The sequence below is a fragment of the Pan troglodytes genome, chromosome 8 (assembly GCF_028858775.2).
Source record: "Pan troglodytes isolate AG18354 chromosome 8, NHGRI_mPanTro3-v2.0_pri, whole genome shotgun sequence".
In the NCBI taxonomy this organism is placed as follows: Eukaryota; Metazoa; Chordata; class Mammalia; order Primates; family Hominidae; genus Pan; species Pan troglodytes.
In genome coordinates this window covers 1,230,871-1,255,260 of record NC_072406.2, presented here as the reverse complement: position 1 = coordinate 1,255,260, position 24,390 = coordinate 1,230,871, and positions in this window count along the sequence as shown.

The window sequence follows — 24,390 nt, the reverse complement described above, 5'->3', positions numbered from 1 at the left end:
TAGATATTTCCATGTTTATAGAGATAGCAGTGTAGATATTAACATGTTTATACAGATAGCGGTGTAGATATATCCATGTTTATACAGATTGTGGTGTAGGTATATCCATGTTTATACAGATAGCGGTGTAGATATTTCCAGGTTTATACAGACAGTGGTGTAGATATTTCCATGTTTACAGAGACAGAGGTGTAGATATTTCCATACTCACACAGATTGCTGTGTACATATTTCCATATTTAAACCGACAGCTCTGAAGATATTCCCATGTTTACACAGATACTGTTGAAGATGTTTCCATGTTTATAGAGATTGCAGTGTAGATATTTCCATGTTTATAAAGATAGCGGTGTAGATATTTCCATGTTTATGCAGATAGCGGTTGAGATATTTCCATGTTTATATAGATAGCGCTGTAGATATTTGCTTGTTTATACAGATAGCGGTGTAGATATTTCCATGTTTATACAGATAGCGGTGTAGATATTTCCATGTTTATAGAGATAGCGGAGGAGATATTTCCATGTTTTTACAGATAGCAATGTAAATATTTGAATGTTTATACAGATAGCGGTCTAGATATTTCCATGTTTATATAGATAACGGTGTAGATATTTCCATTTTTATACACATAGCGGTGTAGTTATTTCCATGTTTATACAGATGACTGTGTACATATTTCCATGTTTATACAGATGGCGGGGTAGATATTTCCATGTTTATACAGATAGCGGTCTAGATATTTCCATGTTTATACTGATAGCGGTGTAGATATTTCCATGTTAATACAGATAGCAGTGTAGATATTTCCATGTATATACAGATAGCGGTGGTCATATTCTCAAGTTTATACAGATAGCGGTGGACATATTTTCATGTTTATAGAGATGGCAGTGTAGATATTTTCAAGTTTATAAAGATAGCGGTGTCGATATTTCCGTGTTTATACAGATAGCGGTTCAGGTATTTCCATGTTTGTAGAGACAGCGGTGTAGATATTTCCATGTTTTTACAGATGGGGGTGTAGATATTTCCATGTTTATAGAGATGACTCTGTAGATATTTCCATGTTTTTTACAGATGGCGGTGTAAATATTTCCATGTTACGCAGATAGCGGTGTGGATATTTCCATGTTTATACAGACAGTGATGTAGATATTTCCATGTTTATAGAGATGGCTGTGTAGTTATTTCCATGTTTATACAGATTGCAGTGTAGATATTTCCATGTTTATACAGATAGTGGGGTAGATATTTCCATGTTTATACAGATGACTGTGTAGGTATTTCCATGTTTATACATATGGCGGTGTAGATATTTCCATGTTTAGAGAGATAGCCATGAAGATATTTCCATGTTTATACAGACAGTGGTGTAGACATTTCCATGTTTATAGAGATAGCGGTGTAGATATTTCCATAGTTATACAGATAGCGGTGTAGATATTTCCATGTTTATACAGATAGCGGTGTAGATGTTTCCATGTTTATACAGATAGCGGTGTAGATATATCCATGTTTATACAGATCGTGGTGTATATATTTCCATGTTTATACAGATAGCGGTGTAGATATTTCCATGTTTATACAGATAGCGGTGTAGATATTTCCATATTTACAGAGATAGAGGTGTAGATATTTCCATATTTGCACCGATTGCGGTTTACATATTTCCACGTTTATACAGATAGTGGTGTAGATATTTCCATGTTTATACAGATAGCGGTGTAGATATTTCCATGTTTATACAGATAGCGGTGTAGATATTTCCATGTTTATACAGATAGCGGTGTAGATATATCCATGTATATACAGATTGCGGTGTAGATATTTCCATGTTTATAAAGATAGCGGTGTAGATATTTCCATGTTTATACAGATAGCGGTGGAGATATTTCCATGATTAGGCAGATAGCGGTGGAGATATTTCAATGTTTATATAGATGACTGTGTAGATATTTCCATTTGTATACAGATGGCAGTGTAGATATTTCCATGTTTATACAGATGGCAGTGTAGATATTTCCATGTTTATACAGATTGCTGTGTGGCTATTTTCATGTTTATAGAAATAGCGTTGTAGTTTTTTCCATGTTTATAGAGATGGCTGTGTAGATATTTCCATGTTTACACAGATGACTGTGTAGGTATTTCCATGTATATCCAGAAGGCAGTGTTGATATTTCAATGTTTATAGAGATAGCAGTTTAGTTATTTCCATGTTTATACAGATGGCAGTGTAGATATTTCCATGTTTATACAGAAGGCGGTGAAGATATTTCCATGTTTTTAGGGATAGCCATGTAGATATTTCCATGGTCATACAGATAGCGGTGTTGACATTTCCATGTTTATAGAGATAGCGTTGTAGATATTTGCATGTTTATACAGATAGCGGTGTAGATATACCCATGTTTATACAGATCGTGGTGTATATATTTCCATGTTTATACAGATAGCGGTGTAGATATTTCCATGTTTATACAGATAGCGGTGTAGATATTTCCACATTTACAGAGATCGAGGTGTAGATATTTCCATATTTGCACAGATTGCGGTGTACATATTTCCACGTTTATACAGATAGTGGTGTAGATATTTCCATGTTTATACAGATAGCGGTGTAGATATTTCCATGTTTATACAGATAGCGGTGTAGATATTTCCATGTTTATACAGATAGCGGTGTAGATATATCCATGTTTACACAGATTGCGGTGTAGATATTTCCATGTTTATAAAGATAGCGGTGTAGATATTTCTATGTTTACACAGATTGCGGTGGACATATTTCCATGTTTATACAGATAGCGATGTAAATATTTCCATGTTTATACAGATAGCTGAGTAAATATATCCATGTTTATACAGATAGCAGTGTAGACATTTCCATGTTTATACAGATAGCGGTGTAGATATTTCCATGTTTATACAGATAGCGGTGGAGATATTTCCATGATTAGACAGATAGCGGTGGGGATATTTCAATGTTTATACAGATGACTGTGTAGATATTTCCGTTTTTATACAGATGGCAGTGTAGATATTTCCATGTTTGTACAGATGGCAGTGTAGATATTTCCATGTTTATACAGATTGCTGTGTGGCTATTTTCATGTTTATAGAAATAGCGATGTAGGTATTTCCATGTTTATAGAGATGGCTTTGTAGATATTTCCATGTTTACACAGATGACTGTGTAGGTGTTTCCATGTATATCCGGAAGGCAGTGTTGATATTTCAATGTTTATAGAGATAGCGGTGTAGATATTTCCATATTTATGCAGATAGCGGAGTAGATATTTCCATGTTTATAGAGATAGCAGTGTAGATATTAACATGTTTATACAGATAGCGGTGTAGATATATCCATGTTTATACAGATTGTGGTGTAGGTATATCCATGTTTATACAGATAGCGGTGTAGATATTTCCAGGTTTATACAGACAGTGGTGTAGATATTTCCATGTTTACAGAGACAGAGGTGTAGATATTTCCATACTCACACAGATTGCTGTGTACATATTTCCATATTTAAACCGACAGCTCTGAAGATATTCCCATGTTTACACAGATACTGTTGTAGATGTTTCCATGTTTATAGAGATTGCAGTGTAGATATTTCCATGTTTATAAAGATAGCGGTGTAGATATTTCCATGTTTATGCAGATAGCGGTGGAGATATTTCCATGTTTATATAGATAGCGCTGTAGATATTTGCTTGTTTATACAGATAGCGGTGTAGATATTTCCATGTTTATACAGATAGCGGTGTAGATATTTCCATGTTTATAGAGATAGCGGAGGAGATATTTCCATGTTTTTACAGATAGCAATGTAAATATTTGAATGTTTATACAGATAGCGGTCTAGATATTTCCATGTTTATATAGATAACGGTGTAGATATTTCCATTTTTATACACATAGCGGTGTAGTTATTTCCATGTTTATACAGATGACTGTGTACATATTTCCATGTTTATACAGATGGCGGGGTAGATATTTCCATGTTTATACAGATAGCGGTCTAGATATTTCCATGTTTATACTGATAGCGGTGTAGATATTTCCATGTTAATACAGATAGCAGTGTAGATATTTCCATGTATATACAGATAGCGGTGGACATATTCTCAAGTTTATACAGATAGCGGTGGACATATTTTCATGTTTATAGAGATGGCAGTGTAGATATTTTCAAGTTTATAAAGATAGCGGTGTCGATATTTCCGTGTTTATACAGATAGCGGTTCAGGTATTTCCATGTTTGTAGAGACAGCGGTGTAGATATTTCCATGTTTTTACAGATGGGGGTGTAGATATTTCCATGTTTATAGAGATGACTCTGTAGATATTTCCATGTTTTTTACAGATGGCGGTGTAAATATTTCCATGTTACGCAGATAGCGGTGTGGATATTTCCATGTTTATACAGACAGTGATGTAGATATTTCCATGTTTATAGAGATGGCTGTGTAGTTATTTCCATGTTTATACAGATTGCAGTGTAGATATTTCCATGTTTATACAGATAGTGGGGTAGATATTTCCATGTTTATACAGATGACTGTGTAGGTATTTCCATGTTTATACATATGGCGGTGTAGATATTTCCATGTTTAGAGAGATAGCCATGAAGATATTTCCATGTTTATACAGACAGTGGTGTAGACATTTCCATGTTTATAGAGATAGCGGTGTAGATATTTCCATAGTTATACAGATAGCGGTGTAGATATTTCCATGTTTATACAGATAGCGGTGTAGATGTTTCCATGTTTATACAGATAGCGGTGTAGATATATCCATGTTTATACAGATCGTGGTGTATATATTTCCATGTTTATACAGATAGCGGTGTAGATATTTCCATGTTTATACAGATAGCGGTGTAGATATTTCCATATTTACAGAGATAGAGGTGTAGATATTTCCATATTTGCACCGATTGCGGTTTACATATTTCCACGTTTATACAGATAGTGGTGTAGATATTTCCATGTTTATACAGATAGCGGTGTAGATATTTCCATGTTTATACAGATAGCGGTGTAGATATCTCCATGTTTATACAGATAGCGGTGTAGATATATCCATGTATATACAGATTGCGGTGTAGATATTTCCATGTTTATAAAGATAGCGGTGTAGATATTTCCATGTTTATACAGATAGCGGTGGAGATATTTCCATGATTAGGCAGATAGCGGTGGAGATATTTCAATGTTTATATAGATGACTGTGTAGATATTTCCATTTGTATACAGATGGCAGTGTAGATATTTCCATGTTTATACAGATGGCAGTGTAGATATTTCCATGTTTATACAGATTGCTGTGTGGCTATTTTCATGTTTATAGAAATAGCGTTGTAGTTTTTTCCATGTTTATAGAGATGGCTGTGTAGATATTTCCATGTTTACACAGATGACTGTGTAGGTATTTCCATGTATATCCAGAAGGCAGTGTTGATATTTCAATGTTTATAGAGATAGCAGTTTAGTTATTTCCATGTTTATACAGATGGCAGTGTAGATATTTCCATGTTTATACAGAAGGCGGTGAAGATATTTCCATGTTTTTAGGGATAGCCATGTAGATATTTCCATGGTCATACAGATAGCGGTGTTGACATTTCCATGTTTATAGAGATAGCGTTGTAGATATTTGCATGTTTATACAGATAGCGGTGTAGATATACCCATGTTTATACAGATCGTGGTGTATATATTTCCATGTTTATACAGATAGCGGTGTAGATATTTCCATGTTTATACAGATAGCGGTGTAGATATTTCCACATTTACAGAGATAGAGGTGTAGATATTTCCATATTTGCACAGATTGCGGTGTACATATTTCCACGTTTATACAGATAGCGGTGTAGATATTTCCATGTTTATACAGATAGCGGTGTAGATATTTCCATGTTTATACAGATAGCGGTGTAGATATTTCCATGTTTATACAGATAGCGGTGTAGATATATCCATGTTTACACAGATTGCGGTGTAGATATTTCCATGTTTATAAAGATAGCGGTGTAGATATTTCTATGTTTACACAGATTGCGGTGGACATATTTCCATGTTTATACAGATAGCTGAGTAAATATTTCCATGTTTATACAGATAGCTGAGTAAATATATCCATGTTTATACAGATAGCAGTGTAGACATTTCCATGTTTATACAGATAGCGGTGTAGATATTTCCATGTTTATACAGATAGCGGTGGAGATATTTCCATGATTAGACAGATAGCGGTGGGGATATTTCAATGTTTATACAGATGACTGTGTAGATATTTCCGTTTTTATACAGATGGCAGTGTAGATATTTCCATGTTTGTGCAGATGGCAGTGTAGATATTTCCATGTTTATACAGATTGCTGTGTGGCTATTTTCATGTTTATAGAAATAGCGATGTAGGTATTTCCATGTTTATAGAGATGGCTTTGTAGATATTTCCATGTTTACACAGATGACTGTGTAGGTGTTTCCATGTATATCCGGAAGGCAGTGTTGATATTTCAATGTTTATAGAGATAGCGGTGTAGATATTTCCATATTTATGCAGATAGCGGAGTAGATATTTCCATGTTTATAGAGATAGCAGTGTAGATATTAACATGTTTATACAGATAGCGGTGTAGATATATCCATGTTTATACAGATTGTGGTGTAGGTATATCCATGTTTATACAGATAGCGGTGTAGATATTTCCAGGTTTATACAGACAGTGGTGTAGATATTTCCATGTTTACAGAGACAGAGGTGTAGATATTTCCATACTCACACAGATTGCTGTGTACATATTTCCATATTTAAACCGACAGCTCTGAAGATATTCCCATGTTTACACAGATACTGTTGTAGATGTTTCCATGTTTATAGAGATTGCAGTGTAGATATTTCCATGTTTATAAAGATAGCGGTGTAGATATTTCCATGTTTATGCAGATAGCGGTGGAGATATTTCCATGTTTATATAGATAGCGCTGTAGATATTTGCTTGTTTATACAGATAGCGGTGTAGATATTTCCATGTTTATACAGATAGCGGTGTAGATATTTCCATGTTTATAGAGATAGCGGAGGAGATATTTCCATGTTTTTACAGATAGCAATGTAAATATTTGAATGTTTATACAGATAGCGGTCTAGATATTTCCATGTTTATATAGATAACGGTGTAGATATTTCCATTTTTATACACATAGCGGTGTAGTTATTTCCATGTTTATACAGATGACTGTGTACATATTTCCATGTTTATACAGATGGCGGGGTAGATATTTCCATGTTTATACAGATAGCGGTCTAGATATTTCCATGTTTATACTGATAGCGGTGTAGATATTTCCATGTTAATACAGATAGCAGTGTAGATATTTCCATGTATATACAGATAGCGGTGGACATATTCTCAAGTTTATACAGATAGCGGTGGACATATTTTCATGTTTATAGAGATGGCAGTGTAGATATTTTCAAGTTTATAAAGATAGCGGTGTCGATATTTCCGTGTTTATACAGATAGCGGTTCAGGTATTTCCATGTTTGTAGAGACAGCGGTGTAGATATTTCCATGTATTTACAGATGGGGGTGTAGATATTTCCATGTTTATAGAGATGACTCTGTAGATATTTCCATGTTTTTTACAGATGGCGGTGTAAATATTTCCATGTTACGCAGATAGCGGTGTGGATATTTCCATGTTTATACAGACAGTGATGTAGATATTTCCATGTTTATAGAGATGGCTGTGTAGTTATTTCCATGTTTATACAGATTGCAGTGTAGATATTTCCATGTTTATACAGATAGTGGGGTAGATATTTCCATGTTTATACAGATGACTGTGTAGGTATTTCCATGTTTATACATATGGCGGTGTAGATATTTCCATGTTTAGAGAGATAGCCATGAAGATATTTCCATGTTTATACAGACAGTGGTGTAGACATTTCCATGTTTATAGAGATAGCGGTGTAGATATTTCCATAGTTATACAGATAGCGGTGTAGATATTTCCATGTTTATACAGATAGCGGTGTAGATGTTTCCATGTTTATACAGATAGCGGTGTAGATATATCCATGTTTATACAGATCGTGGTGTATATATTTCCATGTTTATACAGATAGCGGTGTAGATATTTCCATGTTTATACAGATAGCGGTGTAGATATTTCCATATTTACAGAGATAGAGGTGTAGATATTTCCATATTTGCACCGATTGCGGTTTACATATTTCCACGTTTATACAGATAGTGGTGTAGATATTTCCATGTTTATACAGATAGCGGTGTAGATATTTCCATGTTTATACAGATAGCGGTGTAGATATTTCCATGTTTATACAGATAGCGGTGTAGATATATCCATGTATATACAGATTGCGGTGTAGATATTTCCATGTTTATAAAGATAGCGGTGTAGATATTTCCATGTTTATACAGATAGCGGTGGAGATATTTCCATGATTAGGCAGATAGCGGTGGAGATATTTCAATGTTTATATAGATGACTGTGTAGATATTTCCATTTGTATACAGATGGCAGTGTAGATATTTCCATGTTTATACAGATGGCAGTGTAGATATTTCCATGTTTATACAGATTGCTGTGTGGCTATTTTCATGTTTATAGAAATAGCGTTGTAGTTTTTTCCATGTTTATAGAGATGGCTGTGTAGATATTTCCATGTTTACACAGATGACTGTGTAGGTATTTCCATGTATATCCAGAAGGCAGTGTTGATATTTCAATGTTTATAGAGATAGCAGTTTAGTTATTTCCATGTTTATACAGATGGCAGTGTAGATATTTCCATGTTTATACAGAAGGCGGTGAAGATATTTCCATGTTTTTAGGGATAGCCATGTAGATATTTCCATGGTCATACAGATAGCGGTGTTGACATTTCCATGTTTATAGAGATAGCGTTGTAGATATTTGCATGTTTATACAGATAGCGGTGTAGATATACCCATGTTTATACAGATCGTGGTGTATATATTTCCATGTTTATACAGATAGCGGTGTAGATATTTCCATGTTTATACAGATAGCGGTGTAGATATTTCCACATTTACAGAGATAGAGGTGTAGATATTTCCATATTTGCACAGATTGCGGTGTACATATTTCCACGTTTATACAGATAGTGGTGTAGATATTTCCATGTTTATACAGATAGCGGTGTAGATATTTCCATGTTTATACAGATAGCGGTGTAGATATTTCCATGTTTATACAGATAGCGGTGTAGATATATCCATGTTTACACAGATTGCGGTGTAGATATTTCCATGTTTATAAAGATAGCTGTGTAGATATTTCTATGTTTACACAGATTGCGGTGGACATATTTCCATGTTTATACAGATAGCGATGTAAATATTTCCATGTTTATACAGATAGCTGAGTAAATATATCCATGTTTATACAGATAGCAGTGTAGACATTTCCATGTTTATACAGATAGCGGTGTAGATATTTCCATGTTTATACAGATAGCGGTGGAGATATTTCCATGATTAGACAGATAGCGGTGGGGATATTTCAATGTTTATACAGATGACTGTGTAGATATTTCCGTTTTTATACAGATGGCAGTGTAGATATTTCCATGTTTGTACAGATGGCAGTGTAGATATTTCCATGTTTATACAGATTGCTGTGTGGCTATTTTCATGTTTATAGAAATAGCGATGTAGGTATTTCCATGTTTATAGAGATGGCTTTGTAGATATTTCCATGTTTACACAGATGACTGTGTAGGTGTTTCCATGTATATCCAGAAGGCAGTGTTGATATTTCAATGTTTATAGAGATAGCGGTGTAGATATTTCCATATTTATGCAGATAGCGGAGTAGATATTTCCATGTTTATACAGACAGTGATGTAGATATTTCCATGTTTATAGAGATGGCTGTGTAGTTATTTCCATGTTTATACAGATTGCAGTGTAGATATTTCCATGTTTATACAGATAGTGGGGTAGATATTTCCATGTTTATACAGATGACTGTGTAGATATTTCCATGTTTATACATATGGCGGTGTAGATATTTCCATGTTTAGAGAGATAGCCATGAAGATATTTCCATGTTTATACAGACAGTGGTGTAGACATTTCCATGTTTATAGAGATAGCGGTGTAGATATTTCCATAGTTATACAGATAGCGGTGTAGATATTTCCATGTTTATACAGATAGCGGTGTAGATGTTTCCATGTTTATACAGATAGCGGTGTAGATATATCCATGTTTATACAGATCGTGGTGTATATATTTCCATGTTTATACAGATAGCGGGGTAGATATTTCCATGTTTATACAGATAGCGGTGTAGATATTTCCATATTTACAGAGATAGAGGTGTAGATATTTCCATATTTGAACCGATTGCGGTTTACATATTTCCACGTTTATACAGATAGTGGTGTAGATATTTCCATGTTTATACAGATAGCGGTGTAGATATTTCCATGTTTATACAGATAGCGGTGTAGATATTTCCATGTTTATACAGATAGCGGTGTAGATATATCCATGTATATACAGATTGCGGTGTAGATATTTCCATGTTTATAAAGATAGCGGTGTAGATATTTCTATGTTTACACAGATTGCGGTGGAAATATTTCCATGTTTATACAGATAGCGATGTAAATATTCCCATGTTTATACAGATAGCGGAGTAGATATATCCATGTTTATACAGATAGCGGTGTAGACATTTCCATGTTTATACAGAGAGCGGTGTAGATATTTCTATGTTTATACAGATAGCGGTGGAGATATTTCCATGATTAGACAGATAGCGGTGGAGATATTTCAATGTTTATATAGATGACTGTGTAGATATTTCCATTTGTATACAGATGGCAGTGTAGATATTTCCATGTTTATACAGATGGCAGTGTAGATATTTCCATGTTTATACAGATTGCTGTGTGGCTATTTTCATGTTTATAGAAATAGCGTTGTAGGTTTTTCCATGTTTATAGAGATGGCTGTGTAGATATTTCCATGTTTACACAGATGACTGTGTAGGTATTTCCATGTATATCCAGAAGGCAGTGTTGATATTTCAATGTTTATAGAGATAGCAGTTTAGTTATTTCCATGTTTATACAGATGGCAGTGTAGATATTTCCATGTTTATACAGAAGGCGGTGAAGATATTTCCATGTTTTTAGGGATAGCCATGTAGATATTTCCATGTTCATACAGATAGCGGTGTTGACATTTCCATGTTTATAGAGATAGCGGTGTAGATATTTGCATGTTTATACAGACAGCGGTGTAGATATATCCATGTTTATACAGATCGTGGTGTATATATTTCCATGTTTATACAGATAGCGGTGTAGATATTTCCATGTTTATACAGATAGCGGTGTAGATATTTCCATATTTACAGAGATAGAGGTGTAGATATTTCCATATTTGCACAGATTGCGGTGTACATATTTCCACGTTTATACAGATAGTGGTGTAGATATTTCTATGTTTATACAGATAGCGGTGTAGATATTTCCATGTTTATACAGATAGCGGTGTAGATATTTCCATGTTTATACAGATAGCGGTGTAGATATATCCATGTTTACACAGATTGCGGTGTAGATATTTCCATGTTTATAAAGATAGCGGTGTAGATATTTCTATGTTTACACAGATTGCGGTGGACATATTTCCATGTTTATACAGATAGCGATGTAAATATTTCCATGTTTATACAGATAGCTGAGTAAATATATCCATGTTTATACAGATAGCAGTGTAGACATTTCCATGTTTATACAGATAGCGGTGTAGATATTTCCATGTTTATACAGATAGCGGTGGAGATATTTCCATGATTAGACAGATAGCGGTGGGGATATTTCAATGTTTATACAGATGACTGTGTAGATATTTCCATTTTTATACAGATGGCAGTGTAGATATTTCCATGTTTGTACAGATGGCAGTGTAGATATTTCCATGTTTATACAGATTGCTGTGTGGCTATTTTCATGTTTATAGAAATAGCGATGTAGGTATTTCCATGTTTATAGAGATGGCTTTGTAGATATTTCCATGTTTACACAGATGACTGTGTAGGTGTTTCCATGTATATCCGGAAGGCAGTGTTGATATTTCAATGTTTATAGAGATAGCGGTGTAGATATTTCCATATTTATGCAGATAGCGGAGTAGATATTTCCATGTTTATAGAGATAGCAGTGTAGATATTAACATGTTTATACAGATAGTGGTGTAGATAAATGCATGTTTATACTGATTGTGGTGTAGATATTTCCATGTTTATACAGATAGCGGTGTAGATATTTCCAGGTTTATACAGACAGTGGTGTAGATATTTCCATGTTTACAGAGACAGAGGTGTAGATATTTCCATAGTCACACAGATTGCTGTGTACATATTTCCATATTTAAACCGACAGCTCTGAAGATATTCCCATGTTTACACAGATACTGTTGTAGATGTTTCCATGTTTATAGAGATTGCAGTGTAGATATTTCCATGTTTATAAAGATAGCGGTGTAGATATTTCCATGTTTATGCAGATAGCGGTGGAGATATTTCCATGTTTATATAGATAGCGCTGTAGATATTTGCTTGTTTATACAGATAGCGGTGTAGATATTTCCATGTTTATACAGATAGCGGTGTAGATATTTCCATGTTTATAGAAATAGCGGAGGAGATATTTCCATGTTTTTACAGATAGCAATGTAAATATTTGAATGTTTATACAGATAGCGGTCTAGATATTTCCATGTTTATATAGATAACGGTGTAGATATTTCCATTTTTATACACATAGCGGTGTAGTTATTTCCATGTTTATACAGATGACTGTGTACATATTTCCATGTTTATACAGATGGCGGGGTAGATATTTCCATGTTTCTACAGATAGCGGTCTAGATATTTCCATGTTTATACTGATAGCGGTGTAGATATTTCCATGTTAATACAGATAGCAGTGTAGATATTTCCATGTATATACAGATAGCGGTGGACATATTCTCAAGTTTATACAGATAGCGGTGGACATATTTTCATGTTTATAGAGATGGCAGTGTAGATATTTTCAAGTTTATAAAGATAGCGGTGTCGATATTTCCGTGTTTATACAGATAGCGGTTCAGGTATTTCCATGTTTGTAGAGACAGCGGTGTAGATATTTCCATGTATTTACAGATGGGGGTGTAGATATTTCCATGTTTATAGAGATGACTCTGTAGATATTTCCATGTTTTTTACAGATGGCGGTGTAAATATTTCCATGTTACGCAGATAGCGGTGTGGATATTTCCATGTTTATACAGACAGTGATGTAGATATTTCCATGTTTATAGAGATGGCTGTGTAGTTATTTCCATGTTTATACAGATTGCAGTGTAGATATTTCCATGTTTATACAGATAGTGGGGTAGATATTTCCATGTTTATACAGATGACTGTGTAGGTATTTCCATGTTTATACATATGGCGGTGTAGATATTTCCATGTTTAGAGAGATAGCCATGAAGATATTTCCATGTTTATACAGACAGTGGTGTAGACATTTCCATGTTTATAGAGATAGCGGTGTAGATATTTCCATAGTTATACAGATAGCGGTGTAGATATTTCCATGTTTATACAGATAGCGGTGTAGATGTTTCCATGTTTATACAGATAGCGGTGTAGATATATCCATGTTTATACAGATCGTGGTGTATATATTTCCATGTTTATGCAGATAGCGGTGTAGATATTTCCATGTTTATACAGATAGCGGTGTAGATATTTCCATATTTACAGAGATAGAGGTGTAGATATTTCCATATTTGCACCGATTGCGGTTTACATATTTCCACGTTTATACAGATAGTGGTGTAGATATTTCCATGTTTATACAGATAGCGGTGTAGATATTTCCATGTTTATACAGATAGCGGTGTAGATATTTCCATGTTTATACAGATAGCGGTGTAGATATATCCATGTATATACAGATTGCGGTGTAGATATTTCCATGTTTATAAAGATAGCGGTGTAGATATTTCTATGTTTACACAGATTGCGGTGGAAATATTTCCATGTTTATACAGATAGCGATGTAAATATTCCCATGTTTATACAGATAGCGGAGTAGATATATCCATGTTTATACAGATAGCGGTGTAGACATTTCCATGTTTATACAGAGAGCGGTGTAGATATTTCTATGTTTATACAGATAGCGGTGGAGATATTTCCATGATTAGACAGATAGCGGTGGAGATATTTCAATGTTTATATAGATGACTGTGTAGATATTTCCATTTGTATACAGATGGCAGTGTAGATATTTCCATGTTTATACAGATGGCAGTGTAGATATTTCCATGTTTATACAGATTGCTGTGTGGCTATTTTCATGTTTATAGAAATAGCGTTGTAGGTTTTTCCATGTTTATAGAGATGGCTGTGTAGATATTTCCATGTTTACACAGATGACTGTGTAGGTATTTCCATGTATATCCAGAAGGCAGTGTTGATATTTCAATGTTTATAGAGATAGCAGTTTAGTTATTTCCATGTTTATACAGATGGCAGTGTAGATATTTCCATGTTTATACAGAAGGCGGTGAAGATATTTCCATGTTTTTAGGGATAGCCATGTAGATATTTCCATGTTCATACAGATAGCGGTGTTGACATTTCCATGTTTATAGAGATAGCGGTGTAGATATTTGCATGTTTATAAAGATAGCGGTGTAGATATATCCATGTTTATACAGATCGTGGTGTATATATTTCCATGTTTATACAGATAGCGGTGTAGATATTTCCATGTTTATACAGATAGCGGTGTAGATATTTCCATATTTACAGAGATAGAGGTGTAGATATTTCCATATTTGCACAGATTGCGGTGTACATATTTCCACGTTTATACAGATAGTGGTGTAGATATTTCCATGTTTATACAGATAGCTGTGTAGATATTTCCATGTTTATACAGATAGCGGTGTAGATATTTCCATGTTTATACAGATAGCGGTGTAGATATATCCATGTTTACACAGATTGCGGTGTAGATATTTCCATGTTTATAAAGATAGCGGTGTAGATATTTCTATGTTTACACAGATTGCGGTGGACATATTTCCATGTTTATACAGATATCGATGTAAATATTTCCATGTTTATACAGATAGCTGAGTAAATATATCCATGTTTATACAGATAGCAGTGTAGACATTTCCATGTTTATACAGATAGCGGTGTAGATATTTCCATGTTTATACAGATAGCGGTGGAGATATTTCCATGATTAGACAGATATCGGTGGGGATATTTCAATGTTTATACAGATGACTGTGTAGATATTTCCATTTTTATACAGATGGCAGTGTAGATATTTCCATGTTTGTACAGATGGCAGTGTAGATATTTCCATGTTTATACAGATTGCTGTGTGGCTATTTTCATGTTTATAGAAATAGCGATGTAGGTATTTCCATGTTTATAGAGATGGCTTTGTAGATATTTCCATGTTTACACAGATGACTGTGTAGGTGTTTCCATGTATATCCGGAAGGCAGTGTTGATATTTCAATGTTTATAGAGATAGCGGTGTAGATATTTCCATATTTATGCAGATAGCGGAGTAGATATTTCCATGTTTATAGAGATAGCAGTGTAGATATTAACATGTTTATACAGATAGCGGTGTAGATAAATGCATGTCTATACTGATTGTGGTGTAGATATTTCCATGTTTATACAGATAGCGGTGTAGATATTTCCAGGTTTATACAGACAGTGGTGTAGATATTTCCATGTTTACAGAGACAGAGGTGTAGATATTTCCATAGTCACACAGATTGCTGTGTACATATTTCCATATTTAAACCGACAGCTCTGAAGATATTCCCATGTTTACACAGATACTGTTGTAGATGTTTCCATGTTTATAGAGATTGCAGTGTAGATATTTCCATGTTTATAAAGATAGCGGTGTAGATATTTCCATGTTTATGCAGATAGCGGTGGAGATATTTCCATGTTTATATAGATAGCGCTGTAGATATTTGCTTGTTTATACAGATAGCGGTGTAGATATTTCCATGTTTATACAGATAGCGGTGTAGATATTTCCATGTTTATAGAGATAGCGGAGGAGATATTTCCATGTTTTTACAGATAGCAATGTAAATATTTGAATGTTTATACAGATAGCGGTCTAGATATTTCCATGTTTATATAGATAACGGTGTAGATATTTCCATTTTTATACACATAGCGGTGTAGTTATTTCCATGTTTATACAGATGACTGTGTACATATTTCCATGTTTATACAGATGGCGGGGTAGATATTTCCATGTTTATACAGATAGCGGTCTAGATATTTCCATGTTTATACTGATAGCGGTGTAGATATTTCCATGTTAATACAGATAGCAGTGTAGATATTTCCATGTATATACAGATAGCGGTGGACATATTCTCAAGTTTATACTGATAGCGGTGGACATATTTTCATGTTTATAGAGATGGCAGTGTAGATATTTTCAAGTTTATAAAGATAGCGGTGTCGATATTTCCGTGTTTATACAGATAGCGGTTCAGGTATTTCCATGTTTGTAGAGACAGCGGTGTAGATATTTCCATGTTTTTACAGATGGGGGTGTAGATATTTCCATGTTTATAGAGATGACTCTGTAGATATTTCCATGTTTTTTACAGATGGCGGTGTAAATATTTCCATGTTACGCAGATAGCGGTGTGGATATTTCCATGTTTATACAGACAGTGATGTAGATATTTCCATGTTTATAGAGATGGCTGTGTAGTTATTTCCATGTTTATACAGATTGCAGTGTAGATATTTCCATGTTTATACAGATAGTGGGGTAGATATTTCCATGTTTATACAGATGACTGTGTAGGTATTTCCATGTTTATACATATGGCGGTGTAGATATTTCCATGTTTGGAGAGATAGCCATGAAGATATTTCCATGTTTATACAGACAGTGGTGTAGACATTTCCATGTTTATAGAGATAGCGGTGTAGATATTTCCATAGTTATACAGATAGCGGTGTAGATATTTCCATGTTTATACAGATAGCGGTGTAGATGTTTCCATGTTTATACAGATAGCGGTGTAGATATATCCATGTTTATACAGATCGTGGTGTATATATTTCCATGTTTATACAGATAGCGGTGTAGATATTTCCATGTTTATACAGATAGCGGTGTAGATATTTCCATATTTACAGAGATAGAGGTGTAGATATTTCCATATTTGCACCGATTGCGGTTTACATATTTCCACGTTTATACAGATAGTGGTGTAGATATTTCCATGTTTATACAGATAGCGGTGTAGATATTTCCATGTTTATACAGATAGCGGTGTAGATATCTCCATGTTTATACAGATAGCGGTGTAGATATATCCATGTATATACAGATTGCGGTGTAGATATTTCCATGTTTATAAAGATAGCGGTGTAGATATTTCCATGTTTATACAGATAGCGGTGGAGATATTTCCATGATTAGGCAGATAGCGGTGGAGATATTTCAATGTTTATATAGATGACTGTGTAGATATTTCCATTTGTATACAGATGGCAGTGTAGATATTTCCATGTTTATACAGATGGCAGTGTAGATATTTCCATGTTTATACAGATTGCTGTGTGGCTATTTTCATGTTTATAGAAATAGCGTTGTAGTTTTTTCCATGTTTACAGAGATGGCTGTGTAGATATTTCCATGTTTACACAGATGATTGTGTAGGTATTTCCATGTATATCCAGAAGGCAGTGTTGATATTTCAATGTTTATAGAGATAGCAGTTTAGTTATTTCCATGTTTATACAGATGGCAGTGTAGATATTTCCATGTTTATACAGAAGGCGGTGAAGATATTTCCATGTTTTTAGGGATAGCCATGTAGATATTTCCATGGTCATACAGATAGCGGTGTTGACATTTCCATGTTTATAGAGATAGCGTTGTAGATATTTGCATGTTTATACAGATAGCGGTGTAGATATACCCATGTTTATACAGATCGTGGTGTATATATTTCCATGTTTACACAGATAGCGGTGTAGATATTTCCATGTTTATACAGATAGCGGTGTAGATATTTCCACATTTACAGAGATAGAGGTGTAGATATTTCCATATTTGCACAGATTGCGGTGTACATATTTCCACGTTTATACAGATAGCGGTGTAGATATTTCCATGTTTATACAGATAGCGGTGTAGATATTTCCATGTTTATACAGATAGCGGTGTAGATATTTCCATGTTTATACAGATAGCGGTGTAGATATATCCATGTTTACACAGATTGCGGTGTAGATATTTCCATGTTTATAAAGATAGCGGTGTAGATATTTCTATGTTTACACAGATTGCGGTGGACATATTTCCATGTTTATACAGATAGCTGAGTAAATATTTCCATGTTTATACAGATAGCTGAGTAAATATATCCATGTTTATACAGATAGCAGTGTAGACATTTCCATGTTTATACAGATAGCGGTGTAGATATTTCCATGTTTATACAGATAACGGTGGAGATATTTCCATGATTAGACAGATAGCGGTGGGGATATTTCAATGTTTATACAGATGACTGTGTAGATATTTCCGTTTTTATACAGATGGCAGTGTAGATATTTCCATGTTTGTACAGATGGCAGTGTAGATATTTCCATGTTTATACAGATTGCTGTGTGGCTATTTTCATGTTTATAGAAATAGCGATGTAGGTATTTCCATGTTTATAGAGATGGCTTTGTAGATATTTCCATGTTTACACAGATGACTGTGTAGGTGTTTCCATGTATATCCGGAAGGCAGTGTTGATATTTCAATGTTTATAGAGATAGTGGTGTAGATATTTCCATATTTATGCAGATAGCGGAGTAGATATTTCCATGTTTATAGAGATAGCAGTGTAGATATTAACATGTTTATACAGATAGCGGTGTAGATATATCCATGTTTATACAGATTGTGGTGTAGGTATATCCATGTTTATACAGATAGCGGTGTAGATATTTCCAGGTTTATACAGACAGTGGTGTAGATATTTCCATGTTTACAGAGACAGAGGTGTAGATATTTCCATATTCACAGAGATTGCTGTGTACATATTTCCATATTTAAACCGACAGCTCTGAAGATATTCCCATGTTTACACAGATACTGTTGTAGATGTTTCCATGTTTATAGAGATTGCAGTGTAGATATTTCCATGTTTATAAAGATAGCGGTGTAGATATTTCCATGTTTATGCAGATAGCGGTGGAGATATTTCCATGTTTATATAGATAGCGCTGTAGATATTTGCTTGTTTATACAGATAGCGGTGTAGATATTTCCATGTTTATACAGATAGCGGTGTAGATATTTCCATGTTTATAGAGATAGCGGAGGAGATATTTCCATGTTTTTACAGATAGCAATGTAAATATTTGAATGTTTATACAGATAGCGGTCTAGATATTTCCATGTTTATATAGATAACGGTGTAGATATTTCCATTTTTATACACATAGCGGTGTAGTTATTTCCATGTTGATACAGATGACTGTGTACATATTTCCATGTTTATACAGATGGCGGGGTAGATATTTCCATGTTTATACAGATAGCGGTCTAGATATTTCCATGTTTATAGTGATAGCGGTGTCGATATTTCCATGTTAATACAGATAGCAGTGTAGATATTTCCATGTATATACAGATAGCGGTGGACATATTCTCAAGTTTATACAGATAGCGGTGGACATATTTTCATGTTTATAGAGATGGCAGTGTAGATATTTTCAAGTTTATAAAGATAGCGGTGTCGATATTTCCGTGTTTATACAGATAGCGGTTCAGGTATTTCCATGTTTGTAGAGACAGCGGTGTAGATATTTCCATGTTTTTACAGATGGGGGTGTAGATATTTCCATGTTTATAGAGATGACTCTGTAGATATTTCCATGTTTTTTACAGATGGCGGTGTAAATATTTCCATGTTACGCAGATAGCGGTGTGGATATTTCCATGTTTATACAGACAGTGATGTAGATATTTCCATGTTTATAGAGATGGCTGTGTAGTTATTTCCATGTTTATACAGATTGCAGTGTAGATATTTCCATGTTTATACAGATAGTGGGGTAGATATTTCCATGTTTATACAGATGACTGTGTAGGTATTTCCATGTTTATACATATGGCGGTGTAGATATTTCCATGTTTAGAGAGATAGCCATGAAGATATTTCCATGTTTATACAGACAGTGGTGTAGACATTTCCATGTTTATAGAGATAGCGGTGTAGATATTTCCATAGTTATACAGATAGCGGTGTAGATATTTCCATGTTTATACAGATAGCGGTGTAGATGTTTCCATGTTTATACAGATAGCGGTGTAGATATATCCATGTTTATACAGATCGTGGTGTATATATTTCCATGTTTATACAGATAGCGGTGTAGATATTTCCATGTTTATACAGATAGCGGTGTAGATATTTCCATATTTACAGAGATAGAGGTGTAGATATTTCCATATTTGCACCGATTGCGGTTTACATATTTCCACGTTTATACAGATAGTGGTGTAGATATTTCCATGTTTATACAGATAGCGGTGTAGATATTTCCATGTTTATACAGACAGCGGTGTAGATATTTCCATGTTTATACAGATAGCGGTGTAGATATATCCATGTATATACAGATTGCGGTGTAGATATTTCCATAGTTATACAGATAGCGGTGTAGATATTTCCATGTTTATACAGATAGCGGTGTAGATGTTTCCATGTTTATACAGATAGCGGTGTAGATATATCCATGTTTATACAGATCGTGGTGTATATATTTCCATGTTTATACAGATAGCGGTGTAGATATTTCCATGTTTATACAGATAGCGGTGTAGATATTTCCATATTTACAGAGATAGAGGTGTAGATATTTCCATATTTGCACCGATTGCGGTTTACATATTTCCACGTTTATACAGATAGTGGTGTAGATATTTCCATGTTTATACAGATAGCGGTGTAGATATTTCCATGTTTATACAGATAGCGGTGTAGATATCTCCATGTTTATACAGATAGCGGTGTAGATATATCCATGTATATACAGATTGCGGTGTAGATATTTCCATGTTTATAAAGATAGCGGTGTAGATATTTCCATGTTTATACAGATAGCGGTGGAGATATTTCCATGATTAGGCAGATAGCGGTGGAGATATTTCAATGTTTATATAGATGACTGTGTAGATATTTCCATTTGTATACAGATGGCAGTGTAGATATTTCCATGTTTATACAGATGGCAGTGTAGATATTTCCATGTTTATACAGATTGCTGTGTGGCTATTTTCATGTTTATAGAAATAGCGTTGTAGTTTTTTCCATGTTTATAGAGATGGCTGTGTAGATATTTCCATGTTTACACAGATGACTGTGTAGGTATTTCCATGTATATCCAGAAGGCAGTGTTGATATTTCAATGTTTATAGAGATAGCAGTTTAGTTATTTCCATGTTTATACAGATGGCAGTGTAGATATTTCCATGTTTATACAGAAGGCGGTGAAGATATTTCCATGTTTTTAGGGATAGCCATGTAGATATTTCCATGGTCATACAGATAGCGGTGTTGACATTTCCATGTTTATAGAGATAGCGTTGTAGATATTTGCATGTTTATACAGATAGCGGTGTAGATATACCCATGTTTATACAGATCGTGGTGTATATATTTCCATGTTTATACAGATAGCGGTGTAGATATTTCCATGTTTATACAGATAGCGGTGTAGATATTTCCACATTTACAGAGATAGAGGTGTAGATATTTCCATATTTGCACAGATTGCGGTGTACATATTTCCACGTTTATACAGATAGCGGTGTAGATATTTCCATGTTTATACAGATAGCGGTGTAGATATTTCCATGTTTATACAGATAGCGGTGTAGATATTTCCATGTTTATACAGATAGCGGTGTAGATATATCCATGTTTACACAGATTGCGGTGTAGATATTTCCATGTTTATAAAGATAGCGGTGTAGATATTTCTATGTTTACACAGATTGCGGTGGACATATTTCCATGTTTATACAGATAGCTGAGTAAATATTTCCATGTTTATACAGATAGCTGAGTAAATATATCCATGTTTATACAGATAGCAGTGTAGACATTTCCATGTTTATACAGATAGCGGTGTAGATATTTCCATGTTTATACAGATAGCGGTGGAGATATTTCCATGATTAGACAGATAGCGGTGGGGATATTTCAATGTTTATACAGATGACTGTGTAGATATTTCCGTTTTTATACAGATGGCAGTGTAGATATTTCCATGTTTGTACAGATGGCAGTGTAGATATTTCCATGTTTATACAGATTGCTGTGTGGCTATTTTCATGTTTATAGAAATAGCGATGTAGGTATTTCCATGTTTATAGAGATGGCTTTGTAGATATTTCCATGTTTACACAGATGACTGTGTAGGTGTTTCCATGTATATCCGGAAGGCAGTGTTGATATTTCAATGTTTATAGAGATAGCGGTGTAGATATTTCCATATTTATGCAGATAGCGGAGTAGATATTTCCATGTTTATAGAGATAGCAGTGTAGATATTAACATGTTTATACAGATAGCGGTGTAGATATATCCATGTTTATACAGATTGTGGTGTAGGTATATCCATGTTTATACAGATAGCGGTGTAGATATTTCCAGGTTTATACAGACAGTGGTGTAGATATTTCCATGTTTACAGAGACAGAGGTGTAGATATTTCCATACTCACACAGATTGCTGTGTACATATTTCCATATTTAAACCGACAGCTCTGAAGATATTCCCATGTTGACACAGATACTGTTGAAGATGTTTCCATGTTTATAGAGATTGCAGTGTAGATATTTCCATGTTTATAAAGATAGCGGTGTAGATATTTCCATGTTTATGCAGATAGCGGTGGAGATATTTCCATGTTTATATAGATAGCGCTGTAGATATTTGCTTGTTTATACAGATAGCGGTGTAGATATTTCCATGTTTATACAGATAGCGGTGTAGATATTTCCATGTTTATAGAGATAGCGGAGGAGATATTTCCATGTTTTTACAGATAGCAATGTAAATATTTGAATGTTTATACAGATAGCGGTCTAGATATTTCCATGTTTATATAGATAACGGTGTAGATATTTCCATTTTTATACACATAGCGGTGTATTTATTTCCATGTTTATACAGATGACTGTGTACATATTTCCATGTTTATACAGATGGCGGGGTAGATATTTCCATGTTTATACAGATAGCGGTCTAGATATTTCCATGTTTATACTGATAGCGGTGTAGATATTTCCATGTTAATACAGATAGCAGTGTAGATATTTCCATGTATATACAGATAGCGGTGGACATATTCTCAAGTTTATACAGATAGCGGTGGACATATTTTCATGTTTATAGAGATGGCAGTGTAGATATTTTCAAGTTTATAAAGATAGCGGTGTCGATATTTCCGTGTTTATACAGATAGCGGTTCAGGTATTTCCATGTTTGTAGAGACAGCGGTGTAGATATTTCCATGTTTTTACAGATGGGGGTGTAGATATTTCCATGTTTATAGAGATGACTCTGTAGATATTTCCATGTTTTTTACAGATGGCGGTGTAAATATTTCCATGTTACGCAGATAGCGGTGTGGATATTTCCATGTTTATACAGACAGTGATGTAGATATTTCCATGTTTATAGAGATGGCTGTGTAGTTATTTCCATGTTTATACAGATTGCAGTGTAGATATTTCCATGTTTATACAGATAGTGGGGTAGATATTTCCATGTTTATACAGATGACTGTGTAGGTATTTCCATGTTTATACATATGGCGGTGTAGATATTTCCATGTTTAGAGAGATAGCCATGAAGATATTTCCATGTTTATACAGACAGTGGTGTAGACATTTCCATGTTTATAGAGATAGCGGTGTAGATATTTCCATAGTTATACAGATAGCGGTGTAGATATTTCCATGTTTATACAGATAGCGGTGTAGATGTTTCCATGTTTATACAGATAGCGGTGTAGATATATCCATGTTTATACAGATCGTGGTGTATATATTTCCATGTTTATACAGATAGCGGTGTAGATATTTCCATGTTTATACAGATAGCGGTGTAGATATTTCCATATTTACAGAGATAGAGGTGTAGATATTTCCATATTTGCACCGATTGCGGTTTACATATTTCCACGTTTATACAGATAGTGGTGTAGATA